Raw genomic sequence first — 21,816 nt, forward strand, 5'->3', positions numbered from 1 at the left:
AGTTTAATCAGGGAAATGATAAAATTTGTATTTTATAATGATTACTTTGTCTGAAATATGGTTTGGAACATAGTCAAAGAAAAATAGATAGATACTATGGGAAACTATTAAACAAATCCAAGAGAGAAATGATGCTGTCGGGTTTAGAAAGATAAAGGCCATATGTCTTGTTCATGGTTGTACTCTCAGCATCTTTATCAAAGTTCAGTAAATGATTTTGTTAATTTGTTCCTTTTTTATTACATGATTGAAAGTTACTCTTCAAGGCAGATTGTGTCTTTTGTACTACAAATTATTTAAGAGTTTCATACTGCATATTTTCAGCCACCAAAAAGTTATCTCCTCATCCTGAGAATAACTAAAAAAGAACCTAACACTTGTCTTATAAAGTATTACATTGGGAAAGATTAGCATCAGCATCCAAAACAAAAAATGTTAAGGTATTCTTTTGCTCAGCACTTGCCACCACAAATTGATATTTTTCTTAAATTTTTAATTCCAAAATATTGAAACTACAAAAAATGCCTATAATACCCATACAGTTTAAGAGACAACTTGATCTCTTTTTGTTTCTTCCCTTCAAATACTCTGTCAGTAACATGGCAATTGATGACTTCAATCTCTGTGGTTCTGCCATTATATCTTTAAACATATATTTCTATTAACTGTTCTTCTTTTTTTTTTTTTTAAAGATTTTATTTATTTATTTGACAGAGAGAGATAGCGAGAGCAGGAACACAAGCAGGGGGAATGGGACAGGGAGAAGCAGGCTTCTTGCCGAGCAGGGAGCCCGATGTGGGACTCGATCTCAGGATCCTGGGATCATGACCTGAGCTGAAGGCAGACGCTTAATGACTGAGCCACCCAGGTGCCCTATTAACTGTTCTTCTTAAAAGTCAGCTTACACATAAGCACAATTTTTTAAATCTATTATTGGTAATTATCATTGGTAAAATCAAATTTTATTCTGACAATAAACCATCTGATAGTACCAAAGACTTTTTTTTTTTTTTTTTAGTGCCAAAGATTTTAAATGCAGAGAACATGGTTTTATTTTTTCTTGTTTTTTTCCTCCCCCTCTCTGCATCTTTGGCAAATATACAGACTATTGCAGGTGGGAATCATGGATCTCTCACTGGAGTTTGTCAAATTAATATTATGAGGAGACCAAATTTATAAATATTCAATATTTTATATACACAATAAGAAAGTGTCTCAGTAAATATGAATTCTTCAAAAATAAATCAGCACATCTAATACACACAAGTTCTCTTTTGAAGTTATTTTGTTCTTATTTGGTTATATCTATTAGAATGTTCATACATACATTCATTCACATGTTTATTATGTATTTATGAAGCACAAGTTACTGGGCTAGGATGAGGGCAAATGGAAAAATAAAATACAGTGCTACATATATGCTGTAGAGAGAACCCCATAAAAAAGAACATTATACAAATAAATGCAAATAAGCATCATAAGAATTATGAAAGGAACATGTCCATAACACAGTACCTTGGGAGAAGTCCCATGAGTTAAATCTTGAAATATGTTAAGAAATGGACAAATTGTTTTTATGTAAGAATATTTTAGGCAGAAGGATAAATGAATACACAGCAAAATGGCTTCAATAATTGGGCTGGGTATGATTTTCATACATGTTGTAAAGGGGAAAATATTTAGAGGTGAGGAGAGAGATGAAGGCAACCATTAGGTCCTGAAGGGTCTAATAAACAATTTGAATTTTATCGTGAATGCCTTTAAATTGTGAAAAAGTAATTGACCCACTTTTTCTTAAAAAAAAAAACTTACGACAACAATGTGAGAATACATTAGAGCAGACCAAAACTAAATAATAGTCTAGTTTAAAGGCTACTACAGTTACTTAGGTGATAAATAATAGGTAATAATTACTTATTGCATTATCTGAATTCAGGTAATGATAGTGACAATGGAGAGAGGACAGTTTCAAGTGTTAATTAAGAAGCTGATTTAATAAAATCTCATACTTAAAGGATATGGAAGAATGACTTTGATAAGGGAACTGATAAGGACCTCAAGAATATAGAAGAGAAAGTTTGCAATATAATGAAGATGGTCCATTTTGAACATATTAAAAATGACTTGTCTGTGGGTCATCCAGTTAAAGAGGCTAACCTGAAGATAGAGATTTTATTGTCATCAACTAAGAGTTTAGATTATATCATTCAGGGGAAAATGCACTGAAAGAAGATAAATGCCCAGACTAATTATCCCAGGAACATCAATACTTAAGGAAAAGGCATGAACAAATTTGTGAAAAAATAAATAAGAGAATATGAAAAGAAGAAAAAATACAATGGTCCGGAGCTCCAAAAGTGTGTTTTAAGAATAAGGAAATAATCAACAATATAAAATAACAAAAAAGAGAAGGATGATGAAGTCCACTGATGATGACAATGTGGAAATTTGGGGTATCCTTAGCAATAGCAGTTTCCACAAAGTGAAAGATTTCAGGGTGATTGGCTTTGAAGGGTAAAAGAAGAAGTAGGGTGACAGAGGGATATTCAATGCTGTGCTTCTTTTAGTCATGAACAAGATTCTTAACTAATGAACTTTCCTTCAGGAGCTGAATGTAACCACATATAGATTTATATGTAAGATGTAGCATGGCAAAGTGAGTGAGCTGCACTCCCAGAGTCTCCATTTTTTTTGTGGAAAGAAAGGCACAGTTACCTTGTGACAATAGAGGATGGGGTAAAGGTGGCAGTAATACATGTTGGAAATTTACAGTGAGGTATGGAGAGCAAGATGGTGGGAGATGGGACAACTAGCCAGGTGGCAATAAGAACAGGACAAGTGTGGAAGCCTCATGTATGCCGTGATATCAAGTCACTCTGTTTCCACAAAAGTACTAGATTCCTGAATCTCTTAAATTGTTGTAACCCATTCTCAGCTCAAAGTGAACCTTTCTTGGTCTAAAAAAACAGAAAACAAAATGTTCTTTTGGTTAACCTCCCCTTTCACTCATCTGTCATTTTAAATTCAGATCTTACACTATCTGCATTTAAAAGAAAATAATTTGCTGTCTTACTTTGCTCGTCAATAATTCATCTTGGAACTAAAGATGAACCAGATTTTTTTTGTATTTTGAGGGGAGGTAATCATGAGAAGAACAGATCAGTGCCAGCTAATTACAATTCTACCAAAAACTTAGGTTTTAAAATTATAACTAGATAATTGATGTAGAAGTGTTTTGTTGCTTTATCTATGCATATAAGTTAGGCATTCTATAATAAAATATGCTATAAGATACTCTATGTTTCTTTCATATCCATTATTTCTCAGACTTATTTGATCTCCATTATTAAAGCATTGCAGGTCTAATAAATTATTCCCAAATGAAAGAGTATTTGTTAACTTTATTTAGTGTAATAATAAGTCCGTTTCAGCCTAGGAAAAAATAAACCCAATTCAGTGTTTAAACATCCTGATAGTCATGATAAAATGGAAAAGTATTTTACCCAGGCCATTAAATGCTAAAAGTTTACATGTGAATAAATAGATACCTCAGATGATCTTTAATATGTAGTGATCTCCTCCTCCCCCCAAAAGGTCATAAAATTGTCAATCCTATATGACAGCAACAGTTCTCAAAATTATATTCTATTTGGAAATACGCACAATTTCTCTTTTGTTACATTATAACTCTTTACAATGAAAACCCGTTAATTCAAATCTTGAGCATTTTTCAAGTCATATGCTAAAATGTGTATTAAACACATATTGTGAATTTGTTCAAAACTTCATTATTATTCAATATGTCCAATCATTTGGTTACATTTTCAATGTTCCAAGATAAATCGAATGTTCATTTTGAGAAACGTCACCGGGCTGTAATGGATGCATACTACAGTTCATAATGAAATTTCAAATTAATGGAAAGTATACTCTGAATGATATTAGTATTTCTGAGACATCCATGAATCTTATGGGAATGGTTAGAAATAAAAAAGAAGAAACCTATTAAAGTGCTCAAAATTGCTAAGTTGTAAAGTACAGAAAAGTTGGCATGTTAAATTAGTTGAATTACTGAGAGTCCAAAATTACAAATTACGCAATATGCATCCGAGCTGATTTGACAGCTTTTAATTTTTTTCATTGCTTTATAACTGCTGTAATTATAATTTCCTCTGAATCTGTAAACTATGCCAAAACGTCTGATTTCTAAATGTTTTAAACTACCACAAATTCACAAATGAAATTCAATTTGACAGAAACAATTTGAGTAATAGCACAGCTTTCTCTGAGGACCTATTTTTCTTTTTTTAAAACAAAAGCCTCTTTTGTTACACAGGAAATTTACTAGGAAAGAATAAAGGAGTCAAACTTCCCTTGTTTTGAGTGCTTGAGGATGAATGTAAATCAATGTTTCAGAATAAACAAATACAGTTGGAGCCTAACAATCATGTATTAGAATGTTTTTTTAATATAAAAAAGTCCTTGAACCACTTGCAGTAATTCTCCTTTTGTGTGGCCACCAGAGAAATTAATATGTAACTTGCTGATTTAGAAAGGTCTATTTTAGCAGGTTCTTATTCTAGTGGCATAAAATCATTTAAAAGAGGGAGGAAGAGTTCCTACAAACTCGCAAATCTTCATCTCCTCAATCATTCATTTCTTCTTTCTTCCATTCATTTAATATGCATTCTATGACTTCTTGGTGAAAGACCCTATACTAGAGCCTTAGAGATGTTTCATTAAAAAAAAAAAAAAAAAGTCCATGCCCTCAAGGATCTTTTATTTAAGTATGGGGTGAGGCCAACAATAAACAAGGAAACAAATACATAATATGTAAAATAGTGATAAGTGATACAGAGAAAAAAAAAATAAAGCAGGGTAAAGAGGATCTAGAGGGATAAGAAAATGTTCTACACAGAACCATCAGGGATGACCCAAGATAAGGAGATATTTGAGCAGAAATCTAAAAGAAATTTGACAGGCAAAAACCTGGAGGAGAGGTGTTCCCGGCAGCAGGAATTACAAGTACAAAAAACTGAGATGAGAAATTGCTTGACAAGCTAGAGAAAAATCAGGGAGGCTAGAGTGGCTAGCAGAGTAAGCAAATTAGTAGAAAATAATTATAAAGTGAAAGCAAGGAATAAGGTCATTTAGGGAAACTTAAGCCATTGTAAGCCCTTTGCTTTTTCTTTGGTAAGTGGGAAACCAGTGGAAAATGTTAAGAATACACATAACACAATGTAATTTAGTTATATAGGATCACTCTAGCAACATGAAGAAAACGGACTTTAGGTGAGCAAGAACAGAACACAGGGAAAACAGTTGGAGACTCTAGCAATAACCCAGCCAAGAAGGAGCACTAGAAATGTGGTAGTGTTTCCCAACATGTAAATGAAAACTGGTCAGATTCTGGATGTCATATAAAGAATAAAAGAATCTGTGAATGAAATTTCTCAGAAGAGGAATATGGACAAGGATAACTTCAAGATTTTTGTCATGAGTAACAGGAGAAAGTAGGCAGTAGGATTTACTAGTCTGGAGCTCTATAGACGGAAAAAGATTCTTCTTTCCCAAAGGACTATATTATTAACTATGTAAATATATAAATCATGTACTATGAAAAGTTACAACAAACTTTTTTTAAAGCCTTATTTATTTTAAGTCAGTCAGAGAAAGACAATTATCATGTGCTCTCACTGATATGAAGAATTTGAGAAACAAGACAGAGGATCATAGGGGAAGGGAGGGAAAAATGAAACAAGAAGAAACCAGAGAGGAAGACAAACCGTAAGAGACTCTTAATCTCAGGAAACAAACTGAGGGTTGCTGGAGTGGAGGGGGGTGGGAGGGATGGGGTGGCTGGGTGATAGACGTTGGGGAGGGTATGTGCTATTGATGAGGGAACAGAAGGCTGGCTGAAGACAAAGCATAAGCTGACACCCTGCAACCGCCCCCCACCCCCCACTCCTGCGTGGGACATGTGCGACATTCCTCAGTCACTCCTGGCTGCCCTAAAGGAAAAACAAATGGTTAACTGATAGAGATCACAGTCTTGCAGGACAGGAGTCTCCCTCGGTTTACACGAAAGTCTTAGCAATTTACAAGGACAAAGCATTTCTACCAATGGTCTAGGTTCCAGAAGGGAATGTAGATACAATTAAATGTCCTTATAATCTGCAGCCCATTGACAGATACTTGAAGAGGGCAAAGTGTAATGTTCTCCAGGAAGCTCCCAACTATCTTACTGTTAATGCCTTATTAGAAGGAAAAACAACCTTAACTTGACAGTGGCAAGGCCTCGGGTATCCTGTGAGTCTTCCTTAACATACAAAAATCCTTTAGAAACGTCCCTTTTCCTTACCTCCTCCAACTCCCAAGTATATAATCAGACACCCCTCACAACCCCAGTGCAGCAGCTCTTTCTGCCCACGGGTCCTGTCCCCTTGCTTTACTAAACCACTATTTTGCACCAAAGATGTCTCAAGAATTCTTTCTTAGACATCGGCTCTGGACTCCACCGCACTGAACCTCACCTATATTCCAAAACCCCATCACTATGGTGAGCGCTGTGAATTGTGTAAGACTGATGAATCACAGACCTGTACCCCTGAAACAAATAATACATTATATGTTAATAAAAAATAAATTAATAAAGTAGTATTTTCCAACAAAAACAAAACAAAACAAAAAAACAATTCACACACTAAAAAAAAAAAAAAAGATTTATTTATTTTAAAGAGACAGCATGCAGGGGGTAGGGGCTCAGGGAAAGGGAGACAGAATCTCAAGCAGACTCCATGCTGAGCATGGAGCCTGATGCGGGGTTAGATCCCGAGACCCTGAGATCAAGACCTGAGCTGAAACCAAGAGTCTGGCACTTAACTGACTGCGCCACCCAGGCTCCCCAACAAACATTTTAAATCTAGAGAAGCACATGTGTGCACATCATGTTATTAATTCAATAGACACTGCTTTTACTCAGGACTCCTGCAGAAACTATGCTACCTACCAGGAATATATAGTCTACAAATTGAAAATCACTATACTAACTTATTTTATTATTTTATGTGGTTAGACCTAAAGTATGTTATGATGTGAATACAATAATAAGATGCATACCTCATGTGGAATATCTGTTTATCAAAGAACATAGGTGTAATAGGAGATAGCCTCTGTCACTCTAATAGCTCACTATAGTAAGAATAGTAATTAGCTGAAGCAGATAAATAGTATGCCTGATTTAAATAACATATTCTCAATATTTCTTGCGTAAATGAAAGTACAGAGCCAGAAAGCAGTCACTTAAGTTAAACTCAACGAACATTCCTTGACTCGATACTATGCTTAAAGATAAAACAATGAACAAGCCTCAAGCCCTCAGAAGGTAATCAGAATGAAATATTTTTATTTCCTTACAAAAGATGGCATATTTTTGTGTTTTGCTTGCTTTTCCGTGTAAGGTGTAACAGAATGAAAATAGCTAGAAAGTTGCTGTTTAAAACAAGACACTAATAGGGGCACTTGGGTGGCTCAGTCGTTTGAACGTCATGATCCCGAGGTCCTGGGATTGTGCCCCGCACAGGGCTCCCTGCTCAGCGGGGAGTCTTCTTCTCCTTCTCCTTCTGCCCCTCCCCACTGCTTGTGCTCTCTCTCTCTCTCAAGTAAATAAATAAAAAAATAAAACAAGACACTAATTGCAGACATTTTTTAAAAAGCAGAAAGAAAAAATATAAGGTAGATAAAAAGCAATGAAAAAAAGAGAAAGCAATCAGAAAATAATTTGAAAAGTGTAGTTAAAATCTTTTTAAATTGATTAGCCCTCATTCCTGATAACTGGAAGCATAATCAGACCTCCAAATTTCAATATTTGGCCTTTGCTATGTTCATTATTATAAGAACCTTGTATGACCTTGTAAAAATAGAGAAAACTTAATGCATCATAAACAAGAGTTAATGCTGAAAACTTCTAAAAATAGAGTGTAGCAGCATCTCTATTAAGAAGTAAACAGCATTTTAAAAAGAAAGTATACACATATTTTGACATATTCTAATCTCCTGATGTTATAAAGAAAAACTAAGAGTTCCATTAGGGCTAAGTTATTCAATCATTACATACTTATTGAATATACCATGACTGCCAGGCACTGCTGTTCTTGCTGAGGTCACAGTGGTGATCATGAAATGATATCATTACTTTCACCAGGTCTATAGTCCAGTGTGGGAGAATGTTGTCAATCAAATAGTAACACTAATAAATGTATAATCACAAAGTGGGATTAAGGGTACTAAAGAAAAGGAACAAAGTTCTATAAAAGTCTGTAAGATAGTAATTACAAAATAAGATGACACAGCTTGTAGCTAAAACCTAACGGACAGTTTTCTTGTCTAATTGATTATCATGAGAAGGGTATCCTATTCAGAGTGAACCTTAAGAGTTTTAATACTTAAAATACCTGAAGAATTCTAAATAATGCCTAATCAGCTAATCTAGATATACAGTATCAATGAATAATCAATCAGTGCTTTCTGAAGCTCACACTGTCAGGTAGAAAAGAATTCAACTACCAAAAACTCAAGCTCTAAAATCAAGAACATTCATTACCTCTTCCTTTAAAGTAGGGATTAAAAGCATGGACTCCAGAGGTGCCTGGGTGGCTCAGTCAGCTCAGCAGATGGCTCTTGATTTTGGCTCAGGTCATGATCTTTGGGTTGTGAGATCGAGCCCCAAGGTCTGGCTCCACACTCTGCAGGGAGTCTGCTTGGGATTCTCTCTCCCTCTAATGAAAGATAGTCAGAAGAAAGTAGGCAGGGACAAGGGACCCTGCCCTAAGAGGAAATCAACCTTAAAAGGATTCTACACCACCCTGAAAAGAGCCCTCCACCCTTTCCCATGTGAACAACTACCTATAGGTAGATGAGTGCGTGGACAAAAAACCTGATTGGTTGTCAGGCCCATGGAGAGTTAATCAGATTAAAATGGCCCACCAACAAGCCAATAAAACCCCCTAGACTTAGAAACTCGGGTGGCAACTCTCTCTGGTCCCTTCCCTCTTTGGGACCTTTGTACTATCGCTCAATAAACTTTGCTTTTCTGCCCATCACATTTTGTCTTGTCTACCTCTTCGTTCTTTGAAGTGGCATGACCAAGAACCACAGGCACCGAAGGAAAAGAAATGCTACAACACCTCTCCCTCTCCCCCTCCCCCTCTCCCTGTTCCTCAAGCTCTCTCTCTCTCTAAACTACATAAATCTTTAAAAATAAACAGGCAAACAAACAAACAAATAAATTGCTAGCATGGACTCTGGAGTCAGGTTTTCCAGACTCATCCTTACACTTACTAGTTTTGTGACTCATTACTTAATGTTATTCACTGTTTCTGTGCTTCAGTTTCCATATCTGTAAAAATGTGAACAGTATTTTTACCATATCTCATAGGATATGAATAAATGAGCGATACAGTATAAACTACCAGTGTAACAGAAAATCAAAGTAGAAGTTTAAATCAGTAAAGGCTGGAATATCCAAAGAGAGTTTTACAAGGGAAAGAAGACTTTAATTAGACATTCATTAATAAGTAAGAAGGGATAAGTGAAGAGGAAGGTATCAGATACCTGTAAGGGAGGATAACAAGATGGGCCAAATTCCAGACATGTTTGAAGAATAATGAGAGAAGAGGAACTGTACAAAAGTATGGTATGAATATCAGCAGCATCAATTATTTGGAGTATGAAAAGTTAACTGAGATTATTTCAGATACCACATCTAACTAAGCCTTAAGGAAATACCCTTTTCCAGCTACCTATCTGTGGGAGGCCCACTTTTCTTACAAAGCAAAATATTGTTAATAGATTTAACTTAGAAAAGAGCCCAGTGGTCTTCTATTAAACCAGACAATGAAGAGATTTGCAAAAATATAAGAACATGCCCCTGTCCTTTCTATTTATTTTTAGTTTGGGGAAAATACAGTTATTTTTCATAAAATTATTTTATTTAACAAATAATAGCTTTACTACTGTTATTTGAAAATGAAAATATTTTTCAAATACCAACTACTAATAAGGTTAATAATAATTGATATAATGCACAAAAACAAAAGCTCTTCCAGGTCCTTAATAATTTTTAAGAATTCCCCCAGCTGCTGGGTTTGGGTAACAGACAGCTTTCAACTAAATCCCTCTTCAGGGCTTGGCCTCAACTCTCAGCCCTTGCCGCTTCACCAAAGTGGGTCATAACCCCTTCTTAGGGCAGCCTGCATCAACCGGTTAATGTGAAAGTATAGAGATTGCTTCCACTTGCATCAATTTCAGACAAACAGGAAGCACCATCTCAGGCTGAGAGGTCACTCTAGGGTCAGTTGAGACTCTGTTGTACTGCATCACAGTGCAACTTATCCTTCTATCCAATCCTGCTTCCTTCTTCTGCACCCCTTGTATTGTATGGATGGAGGTTTCTGTGATTTGTCCTGAATGACCAACCACCCTGACCTGTACATACTAGGCAGGCTAAAGAATGTTGTTTGTGAGACTTGTACTGCGTAAGTGACCTTGGGATCCTGATTAGTTGACATTGGCTGGCCTCCAGGTCAGAACTGGCCCTCCTGGTCTGGACTCCAAGAACTGTAAATCTTTCCTTCCATCCCCTCCGGCTCCAGGATGGGCTGGCCCCCCAGAATGGAATCTGGGAGGGGAGGCAAGCACACCTAGCCCAGGCTCCTTGAAGATGTAAAGACATGGTAACATAATGCAGCTCACGCAAAACTGCACGTAGACAAACAAATGCTTAACTTCAGACCCCGTCATTTGCCCTATAAAGATGGCCCTTACGGGGATGGTCAGGTGGAAGTCTCACCTGAGGGGAGGACACTCTGCCCAGACCTCTCAATAGGGACTCCAGCCGGCTGTCTCCACAGGGCTTTCCCAGGTAATAAGGTGGGATGTTCTAAGTACCCAATTTGACGTAACTTTGTCTTTTGCTCCTTTACTACTTACCATTGCCCTCATCTATGCACAGATTTCCCTTTTCTTCTTTCTGTTTCTATTACATGTTTATAATATCAATAAAGTGGGTTTTTTTTCCCCCTTCGAAACTGATAGTATGGCTGCCATGAATCTCTTCTTCAGAACACTCCTCATAGGCATAATCCATGAGAGGGCCATTGGTAACTGAAATAGAACGCTACAAGCAAGTTGACTTGAAGTGGAGAAGGCAGCAATTTTTTAATGTCATTTTGTGTGAGAGAGGGTTTTAGCTCAGAGATGTCAAAATACAAGACAGTAAGTATCCCCTAAATCCAGATTTTCTGATTCCAAGTTCTATTTTCTTTCCACTTCATCTCATTTTCTAAGCCAAGCATTACATGTCTAGCATTTTACAACATTATATCAATAAACAATCTATTATGCATTTACTTTTGATTTTAGACTTGGAGCCACAATAAATATCAGTCATAGCTGCTGATGATGAATGCAAAAGTAGGATTTATTATTGAGGGTATTAACAAAAAATCTTATACAAAAAAATAATAACCTCCAAATTCACTTGTTTTATCAATGTGTATTTCTACACATTGGATTGACTTTAGCAAAGTGTGCACACACACATATCATCAGAAGTGACTACTTTCCTGACAATATGAGCAAAGTAAACTCCCCTACTCAATATCTCTGCTCAAAGACATGAATCTAGAGCACATATCCTCAAGGATAGGAACCAGAATGATGTCATTCTTCTTGCATAATGATAAGGGCAATAAGAAATTTATAGATTTTTTCTAAGTCTTTAACAAAAACCAATCATTTCAAATTAACTCCAAGAACTGAGATAAACCCTGGTTGAGATTAAGCCATATTCTATCAATGAAAGCAGAATTGTTAGTTCAATTTGGTCACAAGTGTTTTTTACTCATTTTATATTTTCTTATATGACACATATGAAATCCCAAGCTTGTAATGTGGAATATCATTCCACATATCAGTTATCCTAAGGAGAAATCTTTAACCAAATCTACACAACTAAAATAAATAATTTTACTTTTGGCTCTTTGGCCCTCTAACTCAGTAACACCTAATTGTCAGTTAAATTAATCAAGCCAATAGACAAAATTATCATTTAGTGAAATGTCTATGATTGGAGCCAAAATCTCTTAGAAGGAAATAAAATACGTAATTTTCAACTTAAAGAAATTCCAGAATCTAGTATCCAAGAATATATTAATTATCACTCTACTCAGTATGCAGATTATGTGTGATTTATGCCATTTGTCAGTAGATATTACATGTTTTTTAAAGATTTTTTTTCCCTAAAAAAGACTATAAACAGGATAGAGAAAATACTAAGGGTTCTGAATACTGAAAGAATTTACAGGTTTTATACCTCATTATTTTTTTTAAATGCCATAAATATTTTTAAAAAGCTTTAAATATCTGAAAGACTAGAACTGTGTGTAGCATGAGAGAACTAGATACAAACTAGAGGAAGGCAGAATTCAGTTCAATAAGGAAAAGGGAATTTTAAGGACAATAGCCATTTAATAAAAGTGGAAAGACTCTCTGGAAAACAATATGGAGGTTCCTCAAGAAGTTAAAAATAGAACTACCCTACGATCTGGCAATTGCACTACCAAGTATTTACCCAAAGGATACAAAAATACTGATTTGAAGGGATACATGCACCCCGATGTTTATGGCAGCATTGTTAACAACAGCCAAATTATGGTAAGAGCCCAAACGTCCACTGACTGATGAATGGATAAAGAAGATATAGTGTGTGTGCATGTGTATATATATATATATACACACACATATATATATAAATGGAATATTATGCAGCCATAAAAAAAGAATGAGATCTTGCCATTTGCAACAATGTGGATGGAGCTAAGACTGTATTATGCTAAGTGAAATAAATCAGTCAGAGAAAGACAAATACTATATAATTTCACTCATACGTGGGATTTAAGAAACAAAACAGATGAACATAGCGGAAAAAGAGAGAGAGGCAAACCATAAAGCCAACTCTTAACTACAGAGAACAAAGAAAGGGGAGTGGAGCTGGAGGAAGGTGGGTGGGGGGATGGGTTACATAAGTGATGGGTATTAAGGAGGGCACTTGTGATGAGCACTGGATGTATGTAAGTGATGAATCACTAAATCCTACACACTGAAACTAATATTACACTGTATGCCAACTAACTGGAACTAAAAAAAAAAAACTTGGAAGAAAAAATCAATCAATCAATATAAGTGCAGAGAGCTCTTAGAATCTTCTTCTTAGAGAGAGTTGTAAACATGAAATAATACTTCCCACATGAAAAGTGATCATGTAAACCATGATACATAATAAACTCCCAATAAATATAAACTTCCCAATTTCCCTATCCCTGATATGAACTAATTTATGGAATAAATATTTGGGTTAAAAAAAAGAGAAGGAAGGGAAAATTTATAAAATGTTTAATTATGAAAATTATAGGTAAAATAGTCATAAAAAGCATGTTCTAAGGCATCAGGAAAAAAAATATGAACATACCCTAATAATAAATATTTGAAAACAATAATGACCTGAAAGCTTATATATAATCACTATGTCTTCCTTATTTTCAGACATGGTTGTTTGTATTTTTCATTTCTAATCCACGCATCATTGATTACCTTGTCTGGTGTCTTTAAGTTCACTCCCTGAACTGGTTTAGAAAATGATTTTGAGTGTGATACCTCCTTTTCCATCAATTAAGAAGCCTAGGTGACAGTTAATTTTTCTTTCTTAATCATGGCACATCATTTTGATTAAAGGAGAATCATGCAATCAGCTCAAATAGATTGCATCTCTGGTTCCTTGTTCCTTCATGTCCACCACATTTATTAAAATAAAAATTCACTCTGAAAAAGGTAGCAGATTCTGGAATGAGCACACAGAAAAAACAAAACAACACTGTTAATTTCAATGCAATAAGAGTATCAATCCCTACATTCACAACCACCACTTGCTACCAGTAAGATTTTCTGCTTCTATAAACTGCTCCTATTATCTTGCATCACTTTTCACTCCACCCTGTGCACAAAGTTATATGGACATTATGCAAGTTGACAGTCTGGATAGCGATTATGAAGAAATTGGCTTGCTTAGGAAATGGATTGTTCATAAATTAGGCTGTATGACTTCGATAGCTAACAAATTATGGTACTTTATAACTGAGTATAATTATATACTTTATAATGTGAGAAAGGTAAACAAATTGCCAAGTAAAGAAAAATAGCTAAAATTGGCATAACTCGGTGCTTTGCTTTCTCCTGGGAATATCTTTATCATTATTCTCCATAAAAGGTTTAATTGTTAAATTAATAATTATTCAGTAATTACTCACTAATGGAAATATTTTAATTACACAATTTCACAATTTTAAGAAACAAGCAAAAGTAAAACTTAATACATAATTGAATGAATAAAATGAAGCATTGACAAAATGCTGAGAATAATTTAATTTAGCAGTGAAGTCTCTCAACCAAATTGGAATATAAAAAATTTACCTCAAATATCAACAAAAAGCAATATTCTATTTTGCATTCACACAATAATAAAAAAAACTGTCATTTTTTCATGTAAGGTATTTATCACTATAACCTACAGCCACTTACTGAATTCAATTAATCCATTTAAAATTAGGTGAATAATAATACTAAAAAGCATACATTTTCATTGCACTATCCTGCTTAAAACTTCTTACAAAATTCTTATTATATAATGCATGACTCCCTCTGACCTCGCTCTGCCTTATGTCTCTACCCCCTATCTACTGTAAGATTCCACCTTTATTCCAAAACTCCTGGCCTCACAGATATGCTTTATGCATTGATGCAATTACTCATGAATTGCTCTAAGTCTAAACTGTTGTTTTCTTGAGCTCACTTAATGGATGTGTTAAGTACCATTATCCAACACTTAGAAACAAGGTCAAAAAGATGATTACACACTGAACCATTTTTAAAATGCTCTCCCAAGAGTTACTGAATTCTGTAGAACATTAAACCATTATTTGATTTTGCTATTTACTATTACTATTAAGGGCTGCAGCTAAGTGAAGTTACATGGCAACTTGTAGATTTGCAACCAATAAAGATACAAATGGTACCTGGTTGTCTGGTATTGGATTATTGCCCTGTAGAACATTAACTGGTTTTGTATTCAATTTTGCAATATTATGCTAACATTATTTTATTAAATTTCTATAAATACCCAGTTTCTAATGGGTATTTAAACCAATTTACCAGTTTCTCTTATTAACTAGTTGAGTAAATCTTTGATTCTTGCCCAAGCTATATTTGTATAAAGTCATGTTTTAAACTTTTGAAAATTATATCTTTAGACAACCCACTGAGATATCCAAGTGGATTCACATGCCAGAATCAATTAAACTGCATTGCCAGAGAAATCACTTCACAGTCCGTTTGAGGCCATGGATGTCCCATCTTGGATACCAAAGTGACTCCCAAGTGACAACAGTATTTGACCTTTGCTAACACTCTGTGTTTTCTATGTTTTCTATGTTTTTGTCTTTCCCCTGGTTTTATATGGATTTGTCTTGTTTGTTTGGTTGGTTGGTTTGGTTTGGTTTTGGTTGTTTGGTTCCTTTTGTTTGTTTTTGCTTCTAACAAATTCTGTTATTCTAACTTTCCTATCTAACTCCTGGTTAGGGCTGTGTTCCTTTTCACAACCAAACCTCAAAACTGTTGAGTCTGTCTGGTCTCAAACCACTAAGCCAGATACAACTATGTAGTTGAGAAAGCACCCCATGTTAAGTCATGGCTTCAGCTGTGCTCCTTTCCACAGCAAAGTGAGGAACTAGTAAGCAGTGGACCTAAGCCAGTTCCAACCACATGGTCAAGGAAGCACCTGTGTATATGTGAGTATAGTTTTACATGGTCAATAAATCCTTATTTGTGAGGTATCTAATTTAATGGTCTGATCATTTACTATCTCTATGGGGTTGATGATGGAGATCTAGTCTCTGCTGGGTAAAAGACAACAGAGAATCTGATTTATTAGGGGTTTTTGTCATTGTTGTCTAGTCGGAATCTCAAATTAATTAAAATTGTGTGCCCACTGAAAAGGAGAGCTACTCTTTGAGATCTGGATATGCGTAAGCCAGAAGTCAGGTTCTCAAAATATATAGTCTCGGAGTCTCATGGAAAGAACTGCATTCTTAAATATAGTTACTTTTCTGGAAGGACAGGGACCTTAACAAATTTTGGAGACTTCAGAAGAAAGGAATTCACCAAATTCATAGTTACTACAAGTGAAATTTAATGGAGAGGCAGGTCTGGATTCCTAGCCTCAGGATCGAAAAGCAAGTAATAAACTTTACAAGATCTAGTCCTGTATTTCTTAATGACATTTCTAGATAGCAGTTACTCTGTACTCTATGCTCAAGGAGGCACACACAATTAATTAACATCTCCTACTGCACAAATGTAAATAATAAGTCCATGATAAAAAACAGATCAGCCTTTTATCTGAGATCAATAATAATCTTAATATAATAATTATATAATAAATATGATACAGTAATACGTTTATAGTATGATAACATACAATATTAATGTTACAGTACTCTTCGGAAAATATTTGAGATCTAAGAGAACAATGATAAGAAAAAAATATCCAAATATTAGGAATAAAGCCAAGAGGATGATTGCATGTCTTGTCAATGTCATATTGGAGGCTTAAATAATTCTCGAGGGGACTGTCCTGCTTTTGATTTTGTTATTTGCTGTTCATCAAGGGCACAGACTCTGTGAAGTTACATGTTAATAAGCAGATTTGTGCCCAATAGAGATACAAATGTTTTTGTAAAAAGATAATCTCAAATATGAGTTTATTGCACTGCAAGACATTAATCAGGTTTATAATCACACAGCCTTATTCTAGTATTTCTTTATTAAACTTCCTATAAATAACCTGTTCTTCAGATAGTGTTTGAACAGCCCTAATTTTCACTGGTTCCCTCACAGAGTAATCTGAATAAATCTTTGACATGTGTATAAAAGTCATGTTTTTAACTTTTAAAAATTAAAGTTTTAGGGGGAGCCTGGGTGGCTCAGATGGTTAAGTGTCTGCCTTCGGCTCAGGTCATGAATTCCAGGGTCCTTGGATCGAGTCCCACATTGGGCTCCTGGCTCAGCAGGGAGCCTGCTTCTTCTTCTCCCTCTGCCTCTCCTCCTGCTCACGTTCTCTCTCTCTCTCTGTATCTCTGTCTCAAATGAATAAATAAAATCTTTTAAAAAATTACAGTTTTATAGCAACTATTTTTTTAAGACACTACCTATTCTATGAAACCTTTCAAGAATTAATTTGTCTCTATGCCACTATCCTACCCTACTAATTTATTTATTGTCTATTTTGTTTTGCTATACCTAAGAGCCCTACTGACCTAGACCCTGTTGATACTTTTACTGTATCTCCAGGGCTTAACAAAATCAATTACATAAACATCAATTAATAAATGATAATTAAATACATAAATAAGGGGATATATGAATAAATTTAAAGCTGAATTTTATTTATTTCTTCATTGCAAAATAATTTGGATTCATCTTACTTGAATCTTTGTGCTACTTCACCAATAATTAAGAGCCAACTATATCCCCTCACTTCTATTTTTCAGAGTTGTTAGTGGACTGCTCACTATTTGATACATTACTTAGATCTGTAATAGATTACAGAACCAGTAATTTCTAGTTAGGTGTCCTTGCAAGTAAGGAACCTTATTTTTTAAATGTAAGAATTTCATGACCCTCACAGAAGATCTAGATTTTTTTAAAAGCAATACTTTCCTTTTTTTTTTTTTAATATCGTGTAATTCAGCCTCCATAAATAAAGAGACCTCCTCTCCCTGCTCACCATGACATCTGCATCCCTTTCAAACAGTACCTAACACTTGTCCTGGACACATAGCTAGCACTGAGCTCAACTGAGAATTCACATTGCTCACCTAGTAAGTCCATTTAACAGAATTATCTTCTGAATTCTTCTTCAATTTGGGGTGCTGTACTCTAAGCAATTCTATTGTGATTTTATTATGCAATTCTGTTTTGTTTTTTTAAAAACGTATTTTTTAAAGTATTTTTTAATGAAGGTTTTATCTATTGCTTTACTGAAATAGACTTGCTTGTTGAACCAGAATAATTTGCTATTTTATCTTGAAAGAATTATTATTTTTACATAAATATAGTAACTTTTAGAAAAGCCACAGTGTCAAAATTGGGAAATCACTTTATTTTATGTTGTTCTTTTATAAGAACAAAAACCAATTTCTGTAAAAATCATTTGTACGGGTCAAGCGTTCTGATTTCCTTAAAATTACTTAATGGTCTACTTACAACAACTAGGAAAGAATCATGAAAAGCTGGAGATTTTAGCACTTTTATGTTCAACCCCACTGCACTGAATCAAAACACAGAAAACAAAACTATATACTGAACAACAGAGGTTTATCTTTGAACTTCTTCAGTTAACAGACCTTACAGGCTTCCAACTGTGTAGCAGTAAGTTCCCTTCAAGAACTCACAGTATCACTTCATAAAAGTTAATGGTGTCCCAACTCCCTTTTGTTATGCAGGACTTCCTAGAGAGATGAATGCTATTGCGAAAAAGCATGCATTAATAGTTCCTTTCTCTTTTTCTAAATGTAAACCTAGCATCTCTGCTTCAGTTCTTTTTTCTCAGCTATAGCAACTTCCAGTGGACTGCTGGGTTAAGTTAAATCTTTAAGATCAGTGTATTCTCGTACCCACTTGGCTCAGTGATAGTTTCTATATACTGTTATTATTATTAAAAAATAAAAGAAAGAGAATCACTGTGATTCATGAACCATAGCTAGGTGGTTGATCTTCTTTTCACTGAAAAATCACTATTTATATTAATGTATCTGCATTTCTTTGGAACATAAATCTACTGAAGGGAACAGCATGCTGAGATGTACTGTCTCACCCCGATTAGCTCCTAATACATGATATGAATTATCTGACAGCTGCTTGCCTCCCATTCAAATCCATATAGTCTAAATAGTCAAGCTAAAAACCCTACTGGTGGGTGTATTCTTCCAAAAGAATGAAGAAAGAAGTAAGAAAGAAAGAGCAAAAACTTCAGTGCATTACAAAGTTTTCTCACAAAGGTTCAGAAATCTTAAATTATGACAAGTACTATTACTAAATACACTATAGTTCAAAATTTGTTTTAAAGTAAATAAGGTACTCTATAAATCACTATTTTTTTCAACATAATTTTTTGTCTTTGATGTCACTGCCTATTACCATTTTGGATAACATTATCTTGCAATTTATCAGAAGATACTTTTAAAGTAGTAATTTATCAAATTATGATGCGATTAATTATGTAAGTGTCCACATAGATGTCCACAGAACTATTTAAGAAAGCAAAGGATGCAAATTAAGTTTCTTTGTTAATAGCCAGGACAGTGTCTTAAGGGCAGATGCTTTTGTCTTAATTTCATAATCAAGAAATAACTAGGTCGAGTAAACTTTCTAATTAAAGTGTAACATAAATGTAGTAAAATATGCAAATCTTAAATGTACCTCTCTATTATTTTTTTTCTAAGCAATATAAATTGATTTTGAAAACTGTATCCATTTCCAAAACTAACCAAATGAGAAACCAGGTAAATAGATTATTCTAATAAAGCAATAACATATAAAGAACTTAAGGGTTGTTTTTGTTGTGGCTTAAAGAGTCAACTCAACTTACTGTCATGTTAAGATATATTTTAAATGTGAGTTTGGCTTTTAAAATACTTTTTTCTTTCTAAATGACTACTTTAAAAGGCAATATTATTTTTTATTTTAGTTTCTGGCTTGATCCTTGTTATTAATAAAAATTCACTATCATTCACATCGGTACAGCACTTTAAAATCTGCAGAAACTTTTCACATAAAATATATATTATCTGATCTTTATAACTCTATGAGGTACAAGGTATTATTATTAAGTGAAGGAAATGACTGGAATTTGGTAACCTTTTCCAAATCATTGTTCCTTTCATCACACCCTACTTGCTTAAAATGAAAAGTTAAAATCATGCATGATGTAAAAGAATTCCTATTTTGTAAATTTGTTTATTTTGATCATGTTTATATGTTAGAAGAAATAGTTTGCCTTTGATTTTTAAGCAATATATTTTATTCCAGACAAGGTTAACAAAGGGAAAAAATGCATATTCTTATATTAAAGATTAGAAGGCACTAAAGGTGTTTGGGGGAAAAAAAGAAGTATGAAAATAACATAAAGTTGTTCATTAATTTACTACATTTTTAAGAATTATTGCCTTTTTTATATTTTTAGTGACTAAAGATATTTTATAGGTTTTCTTCCCTTCTAAAGTGTTTAATACTCCCCACTCCCCCTGGCATACACATACTCTGACACCACAAATTTCTCTCACACCAGAACTAGCCTGAGGCACAATCCACAGGAAGCTCTGAAGGAGAAAAAGCAGAAACAGCAGGTGCAGAGGCCACAGAGCAAGACAGAGGTGGGTAATGTGTGATTCTCTGACAGTTGCCAAGTTTCTTGGAGGATCAAATACACGCTTCTTGCATAATGCCCACAATTTTTGCCACTGTCTGTCTTTTGCTCAACTTAAGCTGCTGTCATATGGAAAACATGATACTATATATAAAAAAACCCAGAAGAATCCACTGAAAAACTGCTAGAACTGATAAATAAATTCAGTAAAGTCACAAGATACAAAATCAATGTACAGAAATCTGTCACATTTCTATACACCAATAATGAAGCAGCAGAAATTAAGAAAACAATCCCATTTACAATTGCACCAAAAATAACCAGACACCTAGGAATAAACCTAACCAAAGAGGTGAAAGGCCTATACTCTGAAAACTATAAAACACTGATGAAAGAAATTGGAGACTACACAAAGAAATGGAAAGACATTCTATGCTCATGAATTAGAAGAACAAACACTGTTAAAATATCTATACTACCCGAAGCAATCTATACATTTAAAGCAATCCCTATCAAAATACCAACAGCATTTTTCACAGAACTAGAACAAATAATCCTAAAATTTGTATGGAACCACAAAGGACCCCAAATAGCCAAAGCAAGCTTGAAAAAGAAAAGCAAAGTTGGAGGCATCACAATTCTGGACTTCAAGTTATATTACAAAGCTATAGTAATCAAAACAGCATGGTACTGGCACCAAAAAAAATAGGCACATAAATCAATGGAACAGAATAGAAACCCAGATATAAACCCACAACTATATGGTCAATCAGTCTTTGATAAACAGGAAAGAATATCCAATGAGTAAAGGACAGTCTCTTCAATAAATGGTGTTGGGAGAACCGGACAGAAACATGCAAAGAAATGAAACTGGACCACTTCTTATACCATACATAAAAATAAATTCAAAATGGATGAAAGACCTAAATGTGAGACAGTAAACCATCAAAATCCTAGAAAAGAACATAGGCAGTAACCTCCTTGATATCAGTTGTAGCAATGTTTTTCTAGGTATGTCTCCTGGGACAAGGGAAACAAAAGCAAAAATAAACTATTGGGACCACATCAAAACAAAAAGCCCTGAGGGCGCCTGGGTGGCTCAGTTGGTTAAGCGACTGCCTTCAGCTCAGGTCATGATCCCAGGGTCCTGGGATCGAGTCCCGCATCGGGCTCCCTGCTCTGCGGGGAGCCTGCTTCTCCCTCTCCCACTCCCCCTGCTTGTGTTCCCTCTCTCGCTGTGTCTCTCTCTGTCAAATAAATAAATAAAATCTTTAAAAAAA

At 34.7% G+C, this 21,816-nt stretch overlaps 1 protein-coding gene across 9 annotated transcripts in view; it reads right to left on the reverse strand.

Annotated features, from left to right (window-relative positions):
• The window catches only part of CCSER1 (coiled-coil serine rich protein 1), a 474,700-nt gene that overhangs the window by 290,981 nt on the left and 161,903 nt on the right, over positions 1-21,816 (reverse strand). The window lies entirely within an intron of this gene.

Source organism: Leptonychotes weddellii, chromosome 2 (genome assembly GCF_054177405.1).
Source record: "Leptonychotes weddellii isolate Sample4059 chromosome 2, ASM5417740v2, whole genome shotgun sequence".
NCBI lineage: Eukaryota > Metazoa > Chordata > Mammalia > Carnivora > Phocidae > Leptonychotes > Leptonychotes weddellii.